This window comes from Mirounga leonina, unplaced genomic scaffold (assembly GCF_011800145.1).
Source record: "Mirounga leonina isolate KUSES-001 unplaced genomic scaffold, KU_Mleo_1.0 Mir_129, whole genome shotgun sequence".
NCBI lineage: Eukaryota > Metazoa > Chordata > Mammalia > Carnivora > Phocidae > Mirounga > Mirounga leonina.
In genome coordinates, this window is record NW_023270323.1 from 11433175 (window position 1) to 11456848 (window position 23674).

Here is a 23674-nt window from a genome sequence, read left to right on the forward strand (position 1 = left end):
AGTATTTTTATTTTTTCTTAACAGCGGATGAGAAATGGTCTATTTTTTACCTTACACATAGAGTGTGGCTAGGGACTGTGACTAAGTGTGAATGTCCTCTCCAGCTTCTAATTTGGATCTCTAACCACTTCCTTTTCAGCAAGGATTCTTTTTTTTTTAATTTAAAATAAATTTATTTATTTATTTGACAGACAGCGTGCATAAGCGGGGGGAGGGGCAGAGGGAGAGGGACAAGCGGACTCCCCACTGAGTAGGGAGCCCAATGTGGGGCTCAATCCCAGAGTCCTGGGATCATGACCCAAGCCAAAGGCAGACACTTAACCTATTGAGCCACCCAGGTGCCCCTCAGCAAGGATTCTTAACAATAAAAAGAAAGCAAAATAATCTCCCAGTGGGTATGTTATTTTATTTTTTGCAGACAGTGGTTTCTTAATGGCAGGTACCTCTTTTTTTTTCTTAATAATAGTGGCAAAATTTGATTTAAACATTCAGATATGAAATTGACAAAATTGGTTCACGAAGTTGTGGTTATGTGAGTTTATTTCTGAGGGTAAGAGAAGTAAGAATTCCGTCTGCAAATTCAGGGTGCAATTACAGAATAGTTGGAGAGAGTACATGCAGATTACCCTGACAGAAGGTCTTGAGAAGGCATGATAAGGATTGGGATCCTATAACACCAGCATGTGTTCAGTCGCAGGGAGGGCGGACTTACAAAGTAGCATTTTTTTTTAAAGAATTGCCATATGACTCAGCAATTTTTTTAAAAAGTTTTTTTTTTTTAAAGATTTTATTTATTTCACAGAAAGAGACAGCAAGAGAGGGAACACAAGCAGGGGCAGTGAGAGAGGGAGAAGCAGGCTTCCCACGGAGCAGGGAGCCCCATGCGGGGCTCGATCCCAGGATCTGGGATCGTGACCTGAGCCGAGGGCAGATGCTTAATGACTGAGCCACCCAGGTGCCCTTAAAAAGCTTTTATTTATTCATTTGAGAGAGAGGGAGAGACGGAGAGAACACAAGTAGGGGGAAAGGCAGAGGGAGAGGGAGAAGCAGACTCCCTGCTGGGTAGGGAGCCTGATGCAGGACTCAATCCCAGCACCCTGAGATCATGACCTGACCAAAGGCAGATGCTTAATCATGTGAGCCACCCAGGTGCCCCTACAAAGTAGCATTTTTAACATCAGGAGCTGTGGCCAACTCTTTCCCTTCTCCCCTTCTCTTCCTTAGATTAGTATGTGATTCCTGGGCATCCTCTGTGGGCAGAATACTCGTCCTTCTCCCCTTTGCCAAATAAAAATTTTCCTCTACCCTCGTTAGCTCTGTGGTGAAGTGGCGGTGGTTCAGTGTGTAGGCTTTGGAGCCAGACTTCACAGGTTCAGCTTCTGATACCACCATGCACATGACTTTGGCAAGTCACTTAATTTCAGTAGGCCTCAGTTTTCTTATTTGGAAAGTGACAATAATTTTTTCTTTTATCTTTGTGTAATGATTTAATGAGATACTTAGTGCAAAGTGCTTAACAAAATGTTGAGAATATGGTAGGTGTTGAATAAAGGTATGTGCTCTCTCTCTTTAAAATTACTCTTGGAGGGCGCCTGGGTGGCTCAGATGGTTAAGCGTCTGCCTTCGGCTCAGGTCATGATCTCGGGGTCCTGGGATCAAGTCCCGCATCGGGCTCCCTGCTCCTTGGGAGCCTGCTTCTCCCTCTGCCTCTCTCTCTCTCTCTGTCTCTCATGAATAAATAAATAAAATTAAAAAAAAAAATAAAATAAAATTACTCTTGGAGGTCAAATTTTCCAAGGTGGCTTGATATTTTAAACAATGTGGACAGACTATATAATCATGTTTTGCTTTTGGTTCAGGAAATATACTTATAATACCTCTTACTTCTAAGATGAAAGCACCTGAAAACTGCAGTTTAAAAAGGAGTTTTATGTATGAGGGATGTCAGAATAAGTTATTATTTGTCCACTTGATTTTAACCCCTTATACTAGAGCAACGTATTTGCATAAAAAAGCAAGCTTAAAAAGCTCTCTGTGTAGTCTTTACATATTCTGGGTAGTTGCTCAAGATTCTCTTCTTTCTGGTATTTCCCTTCCCTCATTCATTTGTTCCCAGATTGTAGTTTGGGCTCCCTTTTATCTGGTCGGATTCTGGGATTCGACTCCCCTTTGAAAGTTGCTTCTGGCTACCTCAGCTTTCCTGTCATTTTTGGCCTTAGTACCCTGCCCATCTCCCAGCTTTTCTCATCCCTTTGCTTATGGGGTCGGGACTGAGTGCAGGAGTAGGCCTAGGCAGCCCTGAGCTGGAGCTGCTGGGAGACGCTATATTGGGACACTGACTTTTCATTCACCCAGCCTTCCGTAAACCAGCATTGCAGTAACCCTGGTGGGCAGACAGATTCATAATCAGGGTCTCTAGAACTTGGGGGTGGCTTGGGAGGATGTAACAAAGCTCCATGGCAATGACAAGAGGGAACTTTCAGAGGGACCAGCAGAATCTTACCCCAAGCAACTACTTCGCTGTCATCAACCATGTGGGTCCCTCTGTTGGGCAGGTGCATATGCCCTTCACTTTGGTTGTGCCACTTCTTTCCTGCCATGAGTAGCTGTCAATATGTAAAGTAAACTTCGTTGTTCACCTACTTTTAAGGAACTTGAATCCTATGTTTGTGTCTGTTTTCACCAGTCACGGTGCCATCATCCTAATAATCACTGTGCCCTATACTAACCCCGGGCCCACATGATTCCACCCATGCCTGGAAGAGCCTTCAGGACTCTGAGAGGGGAGCCAAGAGTGTAGATATTTCTAGAGAGCAATCTTTGTCTTTCTCTCTATACAAAAACAAACTAACCAAAAAACAAATAAACAGTGATTTTGAGGACCTAGGGAATTTATCTAGACAGCATTTTGAAGTCAGGGTCTCTGTCTTACTCATCTTTGCCCCCCTAACGTCCCTCATAATTTCTGGTGCATAGTAGTGTTGGAATTTTAGGAGCTAAATAAGTGACACACTGCTTTCCTTCTTAAGCTGGGAATCAAGTAAGAGATAGAGGACTCAGATAGCTGAAAATCAACAGGCTGCTGCTAGCACATCAACTGTCATTGTTCAGATTAGAAAAAAGCATCTTCCTCTTCCTTTGGGCATAAGAATTAGAAGAAAACACCCACTCCTGGAAGATGATTATAAAGAGGGACTGCTTCTGGGTGGAAAAGTTGGAAGAAATGTGCCAAAGAGCTGACTTGGTATGCGAGAAGCTGGCCTAGTTTCTAGTCCCTGTTTGTCCTTTCAGCAGGTGGTCTGGAGATCAAAACAGGAAGATATTTATTTTGTTTTTTTTGTTTTTATATAATCTCTCATTAATTGGACTTAACCCTTCAAAATAGTAGGATTCTCTCTGTAGGGGCAGAACCTGGCCTACTATGCTTAATCTCAATCCCCCCTGCCCCCCCGCCCCCATTAATACAGTATTCGTCTTCCCTCTGTCAAATCCTGAGCCAACCACTTTCCCCAGGCTGCCTGGGGAGGTATGTGAAAAGGAACATACAGGGCAGACGAGACATGGGAGAAAGAGCTATGAGAAGTGGAGACTGCTCCTTCACCTGGTGAAGTGTATGAGAAAGGCCACCAGCAGACAAAAGAGCCCCATGGCCTCCAAGAGGCAAAGCCCAGAATGGCATAGGAGAAGAGCTGTTGCTTCAGAGAGGGATTCCTGGCCTAACCAATGATGAGGCTCCCAAACACAGTCCCAATTCCAGCCCCAGAGCCAGCCACCCCGTGGCAGCCCCAGCCCCAGTGAACTTGGCTGCTGTGTTGATGTCCCTTGAAATGGCACTGGTTTAGAAGCTGCAACTAGGAATAAGTGAGGTCAGGGGACGTGGGGCTGCTAAGTTGCTGAGGCTCTCATCCGTCAGTGTCTCTGGTGGTTTTAGCACCATTGCAGCCAGACAGCTTACATTTTCAGGGGATGAGGGGCTGTGACAGGAGAGATGCTCTCAGTGCAGAGAAGAAGACAGAGTATGCTTATAACATAGTAGAGAGTCAACTAAGACATGCCCTCCCTACACTGGCAGATACGAAAACTGAGGCTCAAGTTTGCTTAGTTCTTTCTCCCAAAGCCCACAATAATATACACTTACTTTCTTTCCCTTGGGATGAGTAAGTGAGGAGATGGGGAGGGAGGCCAGGAGTATTATTGTTTCAGGATGGAATCATGAGACCAGGAGAAAGGAGGTTCTCTGTAAGGCAAGTACTGAGTGTTTTCTAAATGAATGGATGTGTTTTAAGAAGAGGCAGATGTGCTGTTTATTATAAAAATGTAGTTAGGAAAGAACAATGGTAGACTACTCAGGAGGAAAGTTTTGTAGGTTAAATGAATGTTTTGTGACTTGCTAATATATTGGGAGTATGTAAATCAGACCTGGCTTGTTATTTGAGGGTTTTGTTAAACCTTGACATTGGAGGTAGAGGGTTTGACTATGACAGAGGAACAAGAAAAGGGCATTTGAAGGGCTTAACTGTTCAGAGAGTAAGTTGGAAATTACTCAAGATATGTCGATTTTGGTAGGGAAAGGTTAATCAACTCATTTGGAAACCATTCGAATTTGATGAGAGGGAAGGAGATAAGAAGTTAGAGCCATGATTTCATAACTTGGGTATATCTCTACTGGAAATAATAAAAATTAACTTTTATTTCTTGGAAGGAGAAAAAAGAGGTAAGCCCATGAATTCTCAAGTTGCTGCTTTGGAAGGAGAAATCCTTTCCTTTCTGGTATTAGTCAGAATGTTGTACAGGAGAATGATAGAAGAAATGGGAGGTTTATTTTGGGGCCTTTTTTGGGGACTCGGTGTGTATGTATGTTGTCTTGTTTATCACACTCTAATTACACTAATTAGGATTATTTCATACTTATAAATGAATTAATTCGTATTAGTTTGTCAGCTTAATCAAGGATTTTGAGGTTGTAAAAACGTGGAAAAAATGAGTTTTGATGGTGGAGAAAAGATCAGCTGTTGGGTGGGTAGTGGGTGACAGTGGGATAAAGATGGGTAACCAGGAGGGCAGGGTGAGAATAATACCTACTTGGAGGTATTTAAGTCTATATTAATTATCTTTTGCTGCATAAACAACTATTTCAAGGCTTAGTGGCTTAAAACACAAAGGTATGGGATGGTTACGGTAAGGGATCAGCTTGGTGGTTTTCTTGTTGGTCTTAGATGGGCTTATTCATGAGTTCATGGTTTCTAGTTGCTTCTAGATAAGTTGGTACGTCAGCTGGGGGTTGGCTAGTGCCAGATGGCCTCGCCTATGTGTCTGGTAGTTGGCTGTCTGTGGGCTAGGGTACCTTGCTTCTCCAATGGCCTCTTATCCTCTAGCAGGTTACAACAGGCCTGTGAAATGGTGGTTTCAGGTTTCCGGGTGCAGCAAGAGAACAAGTACAAGCACTTCAAGCCTCTGCTTGTACCTCGTGTTTGCTGCTGTCCCATTTGGCAGGTCATGTGGCCCAACTCAGATTTAAAGTGTAGGGAAAGAGAATCTCTCTTTTGATGGGAGGATCTACAATGCTACAGGGAGGGGAAGGATTTGATGCCATTTTTTTGCCATCTACTACAGGATTCTAGGCTGGGTGTAGACTGCAGGAGTGTGGAGAGGGGGAAAGGAGGGCAGTAAAGATAATCTGTGTCCAATTCACAGCTCTTCTTGGGACTGCCCCTAACTTGGTCTGAGTGCCACTGTGTAGTAAAAAGAAATGTGGGAGACTCAGAAACTAAAGTTAACACCAGAAATTACTGGGAAAGGGGAAAGCTAGTATAGGAAAGAATTGTGGGTGATTAGGGGATATGTATTGCAAGAATAGTTTTTTGTTTTTTTTTTTAAGACTTTATTTATTTATTTGAGATAGAGAGAGAAGGAGCATGAGTGGGGTTGAGGGGGTGGGGCAGAGGGAGAAGCAGACTCCCCACTGAGCAGGGAGCTCCATCCCAGGACCCCGAGATCATGACCCAAGACGAAGACAGACGCTCAACCAACTGAGCCACCCACGTGCCCTGTAAAAAGTTTTATATGTTGCACAAGACTTAGCTCTAGATAGTATTTCAACTCAGTCCAATAATCTAGATCTAGTATTACCCTCCTGTTAGGAAAATTGGGTTACAGGGTATTACCCAATTCATAAAATTGTATGCAAGGAGCTTGAGAAAACCAGAAGCCACACTTATTAAAGCTGAAACCAAACATTGATGAAAAGGTATCGTTTCCCTTATTGTTGGGGAAAATTGTGCTAGGAGTAGACATCTTACTATGGGTTCTTTTTCTTCAGCTATGTCAATAAAATAAAAGGACAATGTATGTGGCCAATATTACAGAATTGTGCATGCAGGAACCTTAATGAGACAATTAGTGATCTGAGCAGAGCATCATTTCAGATGTGGGAGGAGGTGGTGAAATGGTGTGAGGGAGCTGCTTTTCCTACAGTGAGCTCATCTATCGAGGGAGTGAATTAGGATGGCAAGTGGAGCCGAGGGAAGAACTTGGCTCATTCTCTCCTTACCTGCGCCGTATCTCCTCTTTGCTAGGTAGCATCAGATCTTGAAGCCTTTGAATCCCAATTTCCTCTCAGTAAAGTGAGGACAATGATATCTGTCACTTAGGCTATTGAGCAATCTACCTTAAAATTAAGTCTTGGACTTTACATCACCCAGAACTCCTGTCCTTCTCTTGTCTTTTGTGTTAGTTCATTGATGTTTTTAAAATTAAGATTGAATATTTTTTTAGAGCAGTTTTCGGCTCACAGCATAACTGGGGAGAAACTACAGAGATTTCCTATGTGCCCCTTGCCCTCACAGAGGCAAAGCCTTCCTATTATCAATATCCCCCACCAGAGCGGTACCTTTGTTTGATTTTAAGTTTTATTTTGAAATTCTTTCAAACATATGAAAAGGTTGAAATAATAATAGAAGGCTCCCAGATACTCTATCCAGATTTAGCCATTTTGAACACTTTGCCATGTTTGCTTTATTATATTGTCTCTCATTCTTTCCAAATATATGTCATTTAAATTTATTTTTATAAACCATTTGTGAGTAGGTTGTAATGTCATTCCCTTTGACCTCTTAGTATTTTATTATGTATTTCCTAAGAAAAATTATGTTCTCTTACATTACCATAGTACAGTTGTCAAATTCAGGAAATTTAACATTGAAACAGTATTTTTACCCAGTCTACAGTTCATAATCCAATTTTTCAATTGCCCTCATAATGTCTCTTACAGCACTTTTTCCCTTCCAATATGGGATTCAGTTCAGGATCACATATTGCAATTTGTTGCCTTATTTCTTTAGTATCCAATTATGAAAGATTTCCTCAGTTTTTCTTTATCTTTGATGATACTGATATTTTCAAAGAATACAAGACAGTTACTTTATAGAAAGTTCATTACTTTGGGTTTGTCTGGTGTTGCCTGATGACTGGACTCAGATCATGAGTCCCCAAATGCATATGACATCAGCAATGTGTCCTTCTTAGGGTACCACAACTGGTGGCGTACAATGTTTGCCTTCCCCTTATTGGTGATGTTAATTTGATCACCTAATCAAAGTGTTTTCTGGTTTCTCCACTGTATATTTACTATTTCCCTCTTTCAACCACTAAATAATCTGTGGGGAAATACTTTGGGGCTATGCATATATCCTGCTTCTTATCAAACTTCCTCCTGGATTTTGTATCCATATGTAATTCTTGTTTGAATGAATATTTTTTTTTTAAGATTATTTATTTAGTTATTTTTGTGAGAGAGAGAGCAAGAGTGAGCCCAAGCCCACGTCAGCTCCCTGCTCAGCAGGGAGTCTGCTTCTCCCTCTGCCCCTCCCCCCCGCTCATGCTCACTCTCGCTCTCTCTCTCTCTCAAATAAATCAAACCTTTTTTTTTTTTTAAGAAAGTATAAGAGAAGAGGATTAGCCTATTTGGTGTGTTCAGGGAAGGTATCTCCAGTAAAATGATATTTATGCTGGGATCTAATAGAATGCTAAGAGTTAACTGGAAGAAGAGGAAGAAAGGATGAGATGGGGAGGTGGTGTAATAGGGGAATGATGATTCCTGGCAAGGAAACAAAATGCTCTAAGGACTATCATCTCAGTAATTTGCACCAATACCATCAAATACTTTGCCAACAGTCCTGCACTGTTCACTTTTCCCAACTGCAGCACGGTGTTAGTTAACCACCTATAGGGCAATGCTGCTGTAAGTCACACCTATATGTGGATTGTTCTACTGTAGATTCATCATCTCCAGTAGCAGTAGCCCACTTACTGATGTTTCTGTGTTTCTGGGCAATTATCTTTCTACTGCTGCTGCTCAAACATTATTTCAGACCTGGCCCATTTTCCTTGAGCAACTTGCTCTATTACCTCCTTCTATGAATGAATTTTCCTAGAAGCTAGGTACTAATCATCCCATATGCTAGTAAGTTTGATGCTGTCTACCCAGTCCCCCTCCTCTTTCCCCCTCAGGACCAAACATATCTGTGTCCTCTCTCATGCCTCTCTATTTTCCCTATTACCTCTGTTGAAGAGCTGTTGTTTTCTTTTGATTTTTGTTTTTTATATTCTGATATAATCTTCTAGTGAAGAGTTTGGGTGGCGGCAGAGATAGGGTCCAGACTGTAAATGTCCTTTTTAGTCTAGGTTGAAAAAAGTCAAAGGATTGTCCATAGTCAGAATCTGAAATAGGGGGAAGAAATGCTGGCTTGAGAAACTAGAAAGCAGTCTATGATGATTTATGAGGAGAGACTGGTTTGGGGGAGTTATATTATAAATATAAGAAATTAAAGAGACTCAGAAATAAAAACAGGATAATTAGGCTGGTTGAGTTTCTGAGATAAGGTTGTTACAACAACCTACTATAGCTTGCTTGTTTGTACCTTACTCTATACTGGTTAGCTGTTATTATTAATAAACCATGACAAAATTTAGTAGCTTGAGGTGGCAAGCATTTATTATTCTTCATGAGGCTATGGGTGGGTTGGATTTGGCTGATCTTGACTGAGCTTGCTCAAGTGTTGGTGGTCAGCTTTTGCGTTGCCTGAGGGCTAGCTAGTCTAGGATGGCCTTGGCTGGGGCAGTCAACTTGACTCCACAAGGAGTGTTTCACATCCTTCTAGACAGCTAACCTGGCAACGTTCCTGTGTTGGGAAGGGTTCAAGATGGAAAGCTGAAACATGAAAGCACTTTTTGAAGCCTCTGCTTACTTCATATTTCCTAATGTCGCGATGGGCAAAGCAAGTCACATGGCCAGGCCAACTATCAGTTTGGGGAGGGGGCCCTACTAGAGGGCAGGAATATAAGGAAGCATAAAAAATTGGGACCATCACTGTAATCTATCTACTATATTCTGTATATTATGATATTTCTGTTTCTGTCATTCCCTTGAACCTGTTCTCAATGACCAGGTCTAGTAGACTAGTTTTGGATCTTATACTCCCTTAATAGCACTTGACACTATTGGCCATTCCACTTTTTTGTTTAAGATTCTTCCTCCTTTTGGGGCACCTGGGTGGCTCAGTTGTTAAGCGTCTGTCTTCGGCTCAGGTCATGATCTCAGGGTCCTGGGATCGAGCCCCGCATTGGGCTCCCTGCTCAGCGGGAAACCTGCTTCTCCCTCTCCCACTCCCCCTGCTTGTGTTCCTGCTCTCGCTATCTCTCTTTGTCAAATAAATAAATAAAATCTTAAAAAAAAAAAAGATTCTTCCTCCTTTGATTTTGGTAACAATATTCTCTCCTGGTTTTCTTCCTATATTTCTTACTGTACATTCTTTTCCTTCCTCATGGACTCCTTTTTTTCTTGCTGCTTTAGTTTTGGGTTTCCCAGCTATGTGGGTTTTAGAGAGTCCACAAAGTGGACTTCTTTCTTCATCTCCTAAGTTTAAAATCAGTTGAGGAATAAAACATGGAGATAAAGACCCACCTTCATTGCTGATAAATCTAATTATAAAATGTGTCTTTGAATGGGTATTTACAATGGGCTATGAAATACTTAGCAGTAGAATTAAACCCCCTCTCCTAGTCACAGTTTGAGACATTGGGGAGCGGGGACAATGAATGACCCGAAGAGAGGCTGATAGTCAAAGAGAGAAAGAGGCTACGTCCTCAGTTCCTTCCCTACAGCTCACCCTGTAGGATGTAACAAGTGGAGAAATAGGCCAAGAACACTACTCAAGTGGAATTCCTCCACATATTAATTTGAGTCTAGTGGAAAAAAGGTTCTTCCCTAATTCCAAATTTCTATCATTGATCCTCTTCTGTTTTTATTTTAGTCTCTCTAGAAATGCTATTTACACATGCAGTGATTTAGACTACCTATTTATATTCCCTTTTTCTTTAGTACAGAATTCTGTCCAGTATTTGCTAGACTACTGTTTATCTTTTTTAGATGTTGAATGTAAGTGAACTTAATATATTCCAAATTGAAATTATTTATTTGTTCATTCAGTCAATAAAAATTATCCAAGACATTTCCAATTCCAATTTTCCCATTCTGCTTTTTATCTCAGGGCTATCATCTGCCCAGTGACCCAAACCAAAAACCAGAAAGCCCTCCTTAGCTCTCTCCCTTACTTCTCAACATTCAATCTGCCATCCCAGTCTTACTCATTTAATCTGGTCGATATCTCTTAACTGACTTATTTTACTCCACATAACCACTAACTTAATTCAGACTCTTGACATATTTCTCTTAGATTTATACAAAAGCCTCTTAAATATTCTACCCCCTGCCTCCTATCTTATCTCTTTAATTTATCCTGTATAGTGCACAAGAGACTGTTTCTGGTACACTATATTCTGCATTATGAAAAAAAGTATAGGCTTTAGGGCAGAATCAGCTGTGCCATTTAGTTATGTGACTTTTTTGCAAGTGACTGAATTTAACTAAGTTTCAGGTTTTTTTGTTTTTTTTTTTATCTATAAAATGAAGATAATGCCCACCTTGTCTGGTTCTTATAAAGATTTACGTGGATGTATAAAACATACTTAAGCACAGCGGCTAGTCTAGTACCACACTCTACTGATGGTTAGCATTACATTATGGGCTAGGCTTTGTGCTAACTGCTTTGTGCACCACCTTATTTATCTTCATTTATCCTTTGGGTGGATTTTATTACACCCATTTTATGGATGATGAAATGAGGCACAAGCTGTACAGTCACAGAGAAAGTAAAGTGGCAGGGAATTCAAGCCCAGTCAGTTGGCTTCCAAAACACCTGCTTCTAACCACATGACAATAGTTATTTTGAGAGCTAGGGTGGGAAAGTGAGAATATTGTGAAATTAAGCCTCTTTCCTTAGCTGCTAGATAAACTTGGGCAAGTTCCTTAAAGTTTTTGAGCATCAGTTATCTATAAAATGAGGATATAATACCTACTTATAACATGGTAAAGAGAGTTAAATAAGAATGAATAACATAGGGGCGCCTGGCTGGATCTGTCCGTAGAGCATGTGACTCTTGATCTTAGGGTTGTGAGTTCAAGCTCCACATTGGGTGTGGAGCCTACTTAAAAAAAAAGAATGAGTAGTATAAAATGAATGGCACACAAGAGCACTCAGTAAAGGATATCTATGATTATCATTATTTCTAGATTAAAAATACAGTTACTTAGCTACTCTGCTTAAAAATCACGTTGTTCTCCCTCTGCCTCCAGGGAAAAGCCCACACTCTTTAGCATGGCACACCAAGCCTTGCATTAATGCCTCCTCCCCTCATCTTCCAGCCTGAGCTTTAATAATAATCACTTGCAGCTCCCCCAAATGTGCATTGCTTTCTCGTAATCCTCTGCCTTTGTAGTGCTGCTTCCTTGGCCTGAAAAAGCTTCCCTCTTTCTCTAGTTCCCACCCACGCCTTTTATCTTCTGGCTCTCATTCTTTAAGGCTGGGATTCCCCACCTCTCACCCCCTCCACCTTTTTTTTTTTTTACAAAGCGGGTATTTGGTGAATATCTCCAACTCCTCCAATCATGGCTGGACGTCCTTTCTTAGATTCCTTTGTAAGTGTGCATTTCACAACTGTTTATTGGTCATTTTCCCCTCCCTAGACTGTGAGCTACTGGAGGGACAAAGATTGTGTCTTTCATTTGGTATTCCAGGACTTAGCACGGTGTAGGCACTCAGTGAATGCCAGATATGTGAAGACTAAATGCAATAATCAGAGGCATAGTAGAGCCTGGTTCTTGGCAGGTGCTTAATAATAAATATTTTCTAACATTTTAATATTTTTTGCCTGATGTGTTTATTATATAATATATTCTGTTTTAATAATATTTATTTAATTATTTATAATTTTAAGGTGATGCTTTGTGGCTCAGCATTCTTTGTGTTACTCTTTGTTCCCCTGCACACATTTCAGTATTTCAGCAACATGTTTAGTGAAGTCTCTCTGCTACAGTTTATTCTACAGTCTCACTTACCAGTTGGAAGTACTTATAAAGTGATTCTGCAAAGTGCTTATTTTCCTCATGGTTCAGAGACAGTGAGTCTCCAGTTATTTGAAAATTTTTTTAAGCACAATCACTAACCAAACGTAATGTCTTTTGTTAAGTTGTTAACTAACCTAAAATATGGACATTTCCACTAAATCAAACTAAAAAGAATCAGCAAGGATTATACAAAAATGACATAAAGAAATAAACATGACAAGCAACCCAAAAATGTGGCAATCTTTTAGAAATGTGTAGTTTCCTAATCTGACTGTGTCTTCTCTTTTGACAAAGATTCAGTGCTGGGAGCCCCTGCAGGGAGAGGGTGGAGGAGGAAGGGAGGACCGACAGGGACACAATTTAAATGTTTTGACAGCTTAGTCAGAGAGTGAATTGCTGCAGGCATTTGCACATTTTAACCCCTGCTGTAACAGCTAGAATTCTTTCTTGCACTATCCGAATCTAAGAAGTAGCTCTTTGGAAAGCTGAACATGTCATACCTGCCACAAAAAATGTGAAAAGTATCAGGTGAACAAGAAATTGAATAAACTCAAATCTCTGTTAGGTGGCAAGAATTTATTTTATTTTAGTTTTCATACTTCCATCTTTCATTAGGCTGTTATCCCAGACATAACCAAGAGTGCTAGAACACTGTACCTTATTCTCTTGGGCTCCATATGTAAAATTTCAACAACACATTTTGGCAGGATGAGCAGATTTAATGGTAAGGAGTTAAAAAGTCTGCTATGATTTAGTCCCAAAGTTAACTGAGTTAGTGCTTTGTAATTTGTAGATGCTTCAGATCATTTTGTCAAAACAGTGCTTATTGAAAGAGGAGAGTCAATAGGTAATAGTTTCTCATTGTTAGAATAAAACATGGTCTTTTACGATGGCAGGAGCTTTCTCTCTGTCTCTCCCTCTCCCTGTCACCCTCTCTTGCTCTCAATAAGTAGAAATGAGGGTAAAAAAAGTAAAGGAAAAGAGGAGTGTAGTATTTAGGATGTTGACTTTTTAAAAAATTTTTATTTAAAATTAATTAATTAACATACGATGTATTATTGGTTTCAGAGGTAGAGGTCAGTGATTCATCAGTCTTTTTTTTTTTTTTTCCTGGACATTGATTTAATATAGCATTGTCTTCTGCAAGTAGGATTTATTTTCTTGGTCTGTTGTTTGAAATGAAATCTTAGCACTAAGCTTTGGGTATCATAAAATTTCAGCTTAACAATTCACAATCACATACCACTATGTTAGGCACAGGAGAGAATTTAAGAGTTATAAAACAATGTTCATCTGTCCTATCTCCCTGTAAGTCTATTAGGCAGGAGTGTAAAATTCAGCAAAAATAATGTCTATTTTATAATTTATTTAAAAATTTTTCCCTCTTTCCAAGTTTTTAATTTTTAAAAAATATTTTATTTATTTATTTATTTGAGAGAGAGAGAGCACGAGAGCAGGGTGAGGAGCAGAAGGAGAAGCAGACTCCCTGCTAAGCAGGGAGCGCGAAACAGGACTCTATTCCAGGACCTGGGATCATGACCTGAGCCGAAGGTAAACATTTAACCAACTGAGCCGCCCAGGCGCCCCCCTTTTTCCAAGTGTTTATTTAAATTCTAGTTAACATACAGTGTAATATTAGTTTCAGGTGTAGAATTTAGTGATTCAGCACTTAAAATAACACCCAGAGCTCATCACAAGTGCCCTCCTTAATACTCGTTATAATTTATTTTTAAGCTAGTCAGAATTTTTGTGAATAAACAAGGCCAGCATTACATCACTTAGAATGAATCCTCTCCCTGAAATATTATGCTTAATTGTATTGTGAAATAAATTTTAAATTTTTGGAGAAGTTTGATTTCTAATAAACTGCAGTATTTCCCCCTTCTCTTTCATTACTCTTTGTTCTTTTCTGTGGCTTTTCATGTAGAATTACTAAAGAAAATAACTCAAAAGTGCCAAAAACGTAGAGAATCAAGCAGTCCAGAGGTGAACTTGTCAGGTTGGTGGTTTTCAACAGATGGTTTCATGGGGCTAATTTGAATTTTTTGCCCTCTTAAAATTGTTAAGACAACTCTGTTATCTTAGGCATCTGTTTCTAGCAGTTCATACTTGCCTTTAAACCTCTCTTTCCATTGTAATGGACTTAAGTGGTTGCTCAGCCTTGAGAACAAATAAGCCTCCTTAAGCACTTAACTCACTCTGGGAGAGAAACATCCGGAAGGTTTATTATGTGTCACAGCTGGGGTCAACACTCAAATAATGGACAAGAACCTCACCAAATATTTTTAATGGAGACTAAGTAGGGGGTAAATAAGAGGAATGATGGCTGCAAGTTGTAGAAGTATAGAGGTGGGAATAACAGTGGGAAAGTTTTCTACTCCCCCACTTTAACAACTTTCATAGTAACAATTCTGTAGCTTCAAAGCTGTTTTTGACCAGTTGAATTTGGGAAGGGATTATGGTGATTGGATTGGCTCCAAGTTTTATCACCTTTATTTTCAAATGTTCGTTTTCTTCATCTTGTACCAGGGTGGAAGGGGGGTATTTACAAAAGACTCCTGAAGAGCTGTCACAATGTGTTCAGTCATTTATTTATAACTTCATTTATGTGTTCACTCAAGCTTCTTTGGAATGCTCACTTTGTGTCAGGTACTGTATTAGTCAATACTTTGTCCTTGGCACACTTTCTAGTTTTGTGAATTAAACTGGGGTGTAGTGGGGTGAGATGGTCAAGGGTGATGATGAAGGTAGAAGAGACATATTTTCATGGTCAGTATGATATTTGGTGCAAGAAATATTCTCAGTGTATTCTGGTACAGACAATAGGTAATGGAACTTGCTGAATCATGTTGGACATATGGATGTTTTGAAGGACAACTGCTGAGTTCTCATTCATAATAACTCCAATTTATTTCACTTGGGTTTCATTTCATTATATAATAATAAGTAAATTAAGTGCTTTATTTTTCAAAACAGTATATTAATTGTAACATTGTGGATTTGGTCTCGGGAGGTCTTGATTAATGTATATGCAAGCCATGTTAACACTGTTTAATCTCTGCTACAGACTGCCCTCCTGAGATCCTGAGATCATGACTTGAGCCAAAGTTAAGAGTCAGACGCTCAACCAATTGAGCCACCCAGTCGCACCCAGACTGAATTGTTAATAGCATTTATTTCTGGAAGATAGCATTACTGGTTGCCCAAATTACCTCACTTCTCTGGGAGTTTTTCCTTTCTAGAGGGAAAGGGCAGTGCTGGCAGTTATATTACAAATCCCTGCCCCTCACTGACCTCAGCTAGTGGGCCAGGGGCAGACATCAGAACAGGGAGAACCAGAGCATTGCCTCGATTGAACCAGTTTAGATTCTCTCTAATGAGGGTTTGTAATTTGGACACAGAAATGCAGATGAATTGATAAATTTTCTAGGGCTGGGAGGCATGGCTGTGTTTGGGTCATGAGAGTGAAGGAGCAGAAACTAGGCTGGGAGTGGAGGAAGAAAGACTATTTTTTGATCTCATTCCAATTTCTAAGACTCAGCTGTGGAAGTCTGACCGTACTTTCTGCCTTTGAGTCCTTTGAAATACTTCTGATAGTTTTTTCTTTTTAAATAAAAAAAATCTCTATATGTATTCAGTTTGAGTAGAATTCTTGACAATTAAGAAAACTTACACAGTTTTTGTAAAAGTCATTTCCTCTTTTTGTAAAACTCAATTCTGTTGTTCTAAGGTAACATCTACATGGCTATTATGAGATATCTGTTGAAATATGGGCAGTTTTGACTCCTTCCAAATAGAAATACAATTCTTGTGGTTTCAACATATTTTAAGGCCACTATTTCTTTTTTAAAAATTTTTATTGTTATGTTAATCACCATACATTACATCATTAGTTTTTGGTGTAGTGTTCCATGATTCATTGTTCGTGCATAACACCCAGTGCTCCATGCAGAACGGGCCCTCTTTAATACCCGTCACCAGGCTAACCCATCCTCCCACCCCCCTCCCCTCTAGAACCCTCAGTTTGTTTCTCAGAGTCCATCATCTCTCATGGTTTATCTCCCCCTCCGATATCCCCCCTTCATTCTTCCCCTCCTGCTATCTTCTTTTTTTTTTTCTTAACATGTATTCCATTATTTGTTTCAGAGGTACAGATCTGTGATTCAACAGTCTTGCACAATTCACAGCACTCACCATAGCACATACCCTCCCCAGTGTCTATCACCCAGCCACCCCATCCCTTCCACCTCACCCCCCACTCCAGCAACCCTCAGTTTGTTTCCTGAGAGTAAGAATTCCTCATATCAGTGAGGTCATATGATACATGCCTTTCTCTGATTGACTTATTTCGCTCAGCATAACACCCTCCAGTTCCATCCACGTCGTTGCAAATGGCAAGATCTCATTCCTTTTGATGGCTGCATAATATTCCATTGTATATATATATACCACATCTTCTTTATCCATTCATCTGTTGATGGACATCTTGGCTCTTTCCACAGTTTGGCTATTGTGGACATTACTGCTATAAAATCGGGGTGCATGTACCCCTTCAGATCCCTACTTTTGTATCTTTGGGGTAAATACCCAGTAGTGCAATTGCTGGATCATATGGTAGCTCTATTTTCAACTTTTTGAGGAACTTCCATACTGTTTTCCTGAGTGGTTGCACCAGCTTGCATTCCCACCAACAGTGTAGGAGGGTTCCCCCTTCTCTGCATCCCCGCCAACATCTGTCATTTCCTGATTTGTTAATTTTAGCCATTCTGCCTGTGTGAGGTGGTATCTCATTGAGGTTTTGATTTGGATTTCCCTGATGTTAAGGCCACTATTTCTTTTTTTTTTTTTTTTTTAAAGATTTTACTTATTTATTTGACAGAGAGAGAGACAGCGAGAGCAGGAACACAAGCAGGGGAAGTGGGAGAGGGAGAAGCAGGCTTCCCACTGAGCAGGAAGCCCGATGTGGGACTCGATCCCAGGACCCTGGGATCATGACCTAAGCCGAAGGCAGACGCTTAACGACTGAGCCACCCAGGCACCCAAGGCCACTATTTCTAAGCAAAACATTTTAGAAGGACTTCAAAGTTTTCATAGGTCCTAGACAGAACATCTAAAGAAACAGTATTTCCATTGCCAAATATAAGTGAATCAGAAATGACATTATTTCCTCTGAAAAATGCCAGGGAATATTTTCTCCCTATGTAGTTATGTATATAATGTTTTACACATTTCTGAATTTAACCTTGTATTCCAGTTTGCAATTTTATCTGTTCTTTGTAGTCTGTAATTTTTTTTTTTTTACCTCATTGTATAAGTAAAATGCCAAACCACTCCTCTCAGATGGTCACAAATGGATAATTGAATAAACCGGTTAAGCCATTGTATTTGAAGGTTTCTTAACAAGATCCATAAATACCATTTAGAGTTGTTTTTATTAGATTAAAAACATTGTGGGAAAATAAGACTGTAGAAGACATAATATTAGCCTACTGGAAAAAAAGTATTTAAACGAACTAAAGTAAACTATTATCAAGATAAGTTTGTATACTTCTCAGAGTTCTATTTTTCTAAAAAGGAAACCTCTTTAACTTGGAACGTTCATCAATTTAAAGATTAAAAACAGCTGAAATTAGAATTTGATATATAATGTACTTCAGCTTCCTGTACTCAATTTTGAGTCTTCCTGAACTTAATTTGATTTTCCTGTACTCGATTTGATACATACAGTAAGTTTATTATGACATTGTTTATTATAATTGGTTTATTTTTGATGGATATTGCTATGAAATGTTCTCAATAACTACCACAAAATCCCTAAACTTTTTTTTTTTTAAGATTTTATTTATTTATTTGACAGAGACACAGCGAGAGAGGGAACACAAGCAGGGGAGTGGGAGAGGGAGAAGCAGGCTCCCGCCAAGCAGGGAGCCCAATGCGGGGCTTGATCCCAGGACACCTGGGATCATGACCTGAGCCGAAGGCAGACGCTTGACAACTGAGCCACCCAGGCGCCCCATCCCTAAACTCTTGAAAAGCAATTGAATAATTTCATTCAAAGGCAAAATTCTTGAATTACTCTGAGTTCCACATCTTTTATTTACATTTTTAGTCTACAATTATCCTTCTTCATTCATATTAGAGAGTTATCCAGAAATCACCTGGGTTCATCTTTGTTAAAAAAAATTAAAAATATAGCAGATGCGTTGTGGTAATTATATAACAATTTCTGCTGCAGGCAAAAAGCATCATTCAGGCATTTTAATTGAGCCAGCTGCATTTCAGCATGCTAACAAATATACTCTATTGGATCTTCACGAAATTTGTATTATGGCATATATGATAACAAGAATGATGTGGTAAAGTGTCTTATATTTTGGGGGAACAACCTTTTTCATATAATCAACTTTATTTTAAATTGTAAATGTATTGTTGTTTTTCAGTTAAACTCAGGAATAACTATGTATAATTTGAAGAAGACATTAAGAGGCCAGTTATTTTGAGAAGAGATTGCTTTGGGTATAGGCTTTCACTCGATTCAGTTTTCATGGGTTAATCTCTTATTTTCTAAGAATAGATCAGTTGGACACTTATGAAATAACTTTTTCTTTTTTTCAAAAGATTTTATCTACCTATTCATGAGAGACAGAGAGAGAGAGAGAGAGGCAGAGGGAGAAGCAGGCTCCCGAAGGAGCAGGGAGCCTGATGCAGGACTTGATCCCAGGACCCCGGGATCATGACCTCAGCCCGAGGCAGACGCCTAATCATCTGAGCCACCTAGTCTCCCTGAAATAACTTTTTCTTAATGATAATTTCCCTATAGTATCAAATTTTCATTTCATCTGTACTGTAAGCACTAAATATTTTAATTTTTAATTAGCATCAGTAAGTATTTTAGTAAAAATAGAACTTATAACTTGCTTTGTTTTGGTAAATGTAACAGTCACTAATCTTATTTGCTAGATTTTGAATAGCAACTTTCACTTTGGTTTATTTTGGCATTCTTTTTATTATTTTTTCACTTCACCTTTTAACTATCTTCTATGATAAATTTTTTTAAAAATCTCTTTTGGTCTTTCCTTAAAGGAGGATTTTCTGTATGCAAAGTAACTCGTTCCACTAACATTTAGTTCTTTCCCTTGGTACCACACAGTTATGAATTCTTTTGGCTGCAAAGATAGAATAAAGAAGGAACAAGAGACAGATAAGAGAAAAGGAAAGGAGGAGAAAAATAGGGGGGATGAAATGCAAACAGGTGAAGAAATTTTATTTAACAGAAGGAGGTATAAGTAAAAACATTAACTTTGGAGAAAACAATAGATTAAAAAGATTAGGAAATAGATAAATATTAAAATAAAAAGACATCATAAGGTAAAGCAAATATCCTATGTTATTCATTTTAGTGAAAGCAAACATAATCTCATGAATAAAAAGAAGTTAAATTCTCCTAGAAGATGTTAATGTCAAAATATCTATTCAGACTTGTCATAAAAGCATAATCTTGCACCATGAAAATATTCTGATATTTTCTTTGTAAATATAATTCTCTTGGACAGGAAACTCCAAATGACATCAATTTTGTATTTCAATTACAAACCAAATTAAAATTGTTTTAGAATAAAAATAGGATGCATCTTCATTTAGAAGCCAGATGTCTTATTAAATATAATTTCCTCTGTTGGCTGCTTTATATTAGGGGTAGATTTAAAATAAGAACAGCTTCTGTGAAATATAATTATACCCCTTTTGTGGCTTTCATGGTCATGGAGGCTGGAATATGAAAGTAATTGACAGAAAAATCTGCAAAACAGTTTTTTTTTCTTTGTCTAAAAGAGTTGCTTAACTCTTAAATCAGATATTATTTTCTTTTGCTATTCCAGGACCTTGTATTGTCTAGATTATATTGGATTGATTGATACAGTCATTCAATTTCCTGTTATGACTTTTTCAGAAAAAGCCTCTCATTGCCCTATCTAATATTCAGTCATCACATAATTTGGTGGAGAGTTCATGTTTTTTTACAGTTTTCTTAGTCTTACAAAAGCTTTAAGATGGATGCAGTACTATTAAACACAGAAGCATAGCTATATCTGGTGTTTGGGAGTTAAGAATTATTTTTGTTTCTTTCTATGTGCCCATTCTGATGAAAGAATGATTTCTTTTGGGGCACCTGGGTGGCTCAGATGGTTAAGTGTCTGCCTTCGGCTCAGGTCATGATCTCCAGGTCCTGGGATCGAGCCCCACATTGGGCTCCCAGTTCTGTGGGGAATCTGCTTCTCCCTCTCCCCCTGCCTCTCTGTCTCTCTCTGTCTCTGTCTCTGTCTCTTTCTCTGTCTTAAATAAATCAATAAATCTTAAAAAAAATGATTTGCTTATTGATTGTTTTGATTTTGCTCCTCCTCTTTTATTTATTTATTTATTTTTAAAAGATTTTATTTAATTACTTGACAGAGAGAGACGGAACACAAGTAGGGGGAGTGGGAGAGGGAGAAGCAGGCTTCCCGCTGAGCAGGGAGCCGGATGCGGAGCTAGATCCCAGGACCTTGGGATCATGACCTGAGCTCAGGGCAGGTGCTTAATGACTGAGCCACACAGGCACCCTCCTTCTCTTTTAAAAAAAATTCTTAAAGCATATATCTCCTTATGGAAGGTATCCGTTCCCTTCTTTCTGCTACCTGAGTTTAATGAGACTGGAAATTATTGGCAATTGGAAAATCTTGGCAATAAGTGATGGCCTGGTTCTTAAAATAAAGTTCACTCAGGTGTTCTCTGTCCAGTGGACAGAATCATAGGATCCAGAAGCTGTCTGGTTACATGGTTCCAACAACCATTCAATACTTGTGTTCTAAGTGTTCATACAGATCATGTCTGGACACTGGTGAAGTGCTCATGAATTGCAAGGTAACCCATTCCACCCTTGGACATCTCTATTAGACAGTTCTTTATTAGATTGTGCTGAAGTCTTCCTGAAACTTTTGTTTACCAATCACACATCTACTGGTTTGTTTTTTTTTTTAATCACAGTTCTACTTAATGGCAACACACAGGAACTTCCTATTCCATTTTCCACATAACAACCCTTCATATATCAGAAGACAGGTGCTCTGTTCTCTGAATCTTTTCTTCCCCAGATTTAACATTCTCTCTTCCTTCATTGGTATTTCATGAGTTCCCTGACAAGTGTGGTCAATCAGGAATTCTTTTTTTTTTTTTTTAAAGATTTATTTATTTATTTATTTATTTGAGAGAGAGAGAATGAGAGACAGAGAGCATGAGAGGGAGGAGGGTCAGAGGGAGAAGCAGACTCCCTGCCGAGCAGGGAGCCTGATGCGGGACTCGATCCTGGGACTCCAGGATCATGACCTGAGCCGAAGGCAGTCGCTTAACCAACTGAGCCACCCAGGTGCCCGGTCAATCAGGAATTCTTAATCCTACACCTGCTGTTGCTGTTTTTGTCAACACATTTTGAAAAATAATTGTTTCAACTTTTTAGTCAACTATTTTTTCTATTTAACAAGGGTTTTTCAAAATCTATTTTGTATGATGAAATATTCAAAATACAAAAAGTTCTCCAGAAATCTACTTTGTATCATGAAATATTCAAAATGCAAAAAAAAAGTACATGTATCTGGATGGTCAAATAAAAAACAAATCCAAAATTAGTAAGGAGAGGCTTTGTGTAAGAGGATTATTGCAAGATAGGGAAAGGAACTATTGCAATAGAGAGAATGTTTTGACCATAAGATCTGCAGGCATCTCAAGAATTAGTAAGGGACTTTGTTTTGTAGAAAGGTGTGGGGAAGTGGGATGAAAGACTAGCAAAACTGCATAGTAGATTAGAGAACATTCTACCCTGAGGCTAGTCTGTTCTGAGGGTGTGTGAAGAAAGAGTTATCTGCTAGCTGAAGTTCAGGGACCTGGGACTAGGAGAGAGGCTTAACTTCAGTTTGATCAACATGCATGTTCTCACTGTTCAGTTGGGACAAGCAGTTCAGCTAAGCATTTATGACGCAAAGAATGGCAATTTGGAAGATCTGTATCTGGCCATATCTAAGATAAACAAGGTGGCATCTGAGAGTCTTATCTGTATACATGGAGACCAGTGGTTCTTTGCAGTAAGCCATTTTCCCTGAACACGAAAGTGTGGGCAGGGAGATTTCTTCAACCATCACTGTTTTCCAGGATCACAGGCTTCAAGAAAACTCAACATTGTTACTTCTCACCACCTGATTTAACAAATGTCAACATTTTTTTACCAAATTTGTTTTAAAAACAGTTAAAAAAATACATATTACAGATACAGTGAACCCTCACAACTTATCTCATTTCCTTTCTCCCCAAAGTTAATTGCTATAGGTAGGTACATATATATAGATCTCTTTTTTTCATGAGGTTGGGTTGGGTTTATTTTAGTATATTTATAGACCACTTAGTTTTTTATTTTTGCAAGATAGCTATTCATATTCTTTGCCCATTTTCCCCTTGAGTTGTTTTTTTTCTTATTGATTTGTAGATATTCTTTATGTTTTCCATACTAATTTCTTTGTTGATTATATACATTGAAAACATCGATACCTAATCTTTAGCTTACGGTATCCTTTACATATGTGTATATATACACACACACATTTACATATATACATATATACATATGTATATATATACACAGAGTTTTTATATTTGAATGTGGCTAAGTGTTTCAGTCAGCTTGCTGTGATAACAAAACTCCCAAATCTCAGGGTTTACTGCAACAAAAGTTTATTTCTCACTCATATCTTCACTTTGGCTCCTATCTTGGACATGGCTGTTCTTACAGCAGAGAGAAAAGAGAGTCTGCAGACCCACAAGAAGTCTCTTAAGCTTCTCTTTGCAAGTGGCACATATCACTATACCCTCATTTCATTGGCAAAAGCAAGTGACATGGGGTGAAGGTATATCATCTCGCATAGTTGAATCTGGTAGGGAGGGGCAGCAAATATTTTCACAGGGGTGCAGTCTACCATTCCAGTTTTCCCAATCCCTTTCTTTGTGGTTTGTGCCTTTTATGCTATGTCTAAGAAATAATTTCCTAATCAAATTTCATAAAAATATTTTTCTATATTTTTTGAAAGACTTGATTTTTATACTTGTGTTTTTGATCTATCTGGAATGTATTTTTGGGTATGGTGTGAGATAAAGATCTAAATTTATCTTATTTTTTCTTATGAATAATCA

The 23674-nt window shown here is 38.9% G+C and overlaps 1 pseudogene; it reads right to left on the bottom strand.

Moving 5' to 3' along the window:
- Positions 1-3597: 3597 nt before the first annotated feature.
- Positions 3598-3937, bottom strand: LOC118010837 (annotated as a pseudogene).
- Between the last annotated feature and the right edge of the window lie 19737 nt (positions 3938-23674).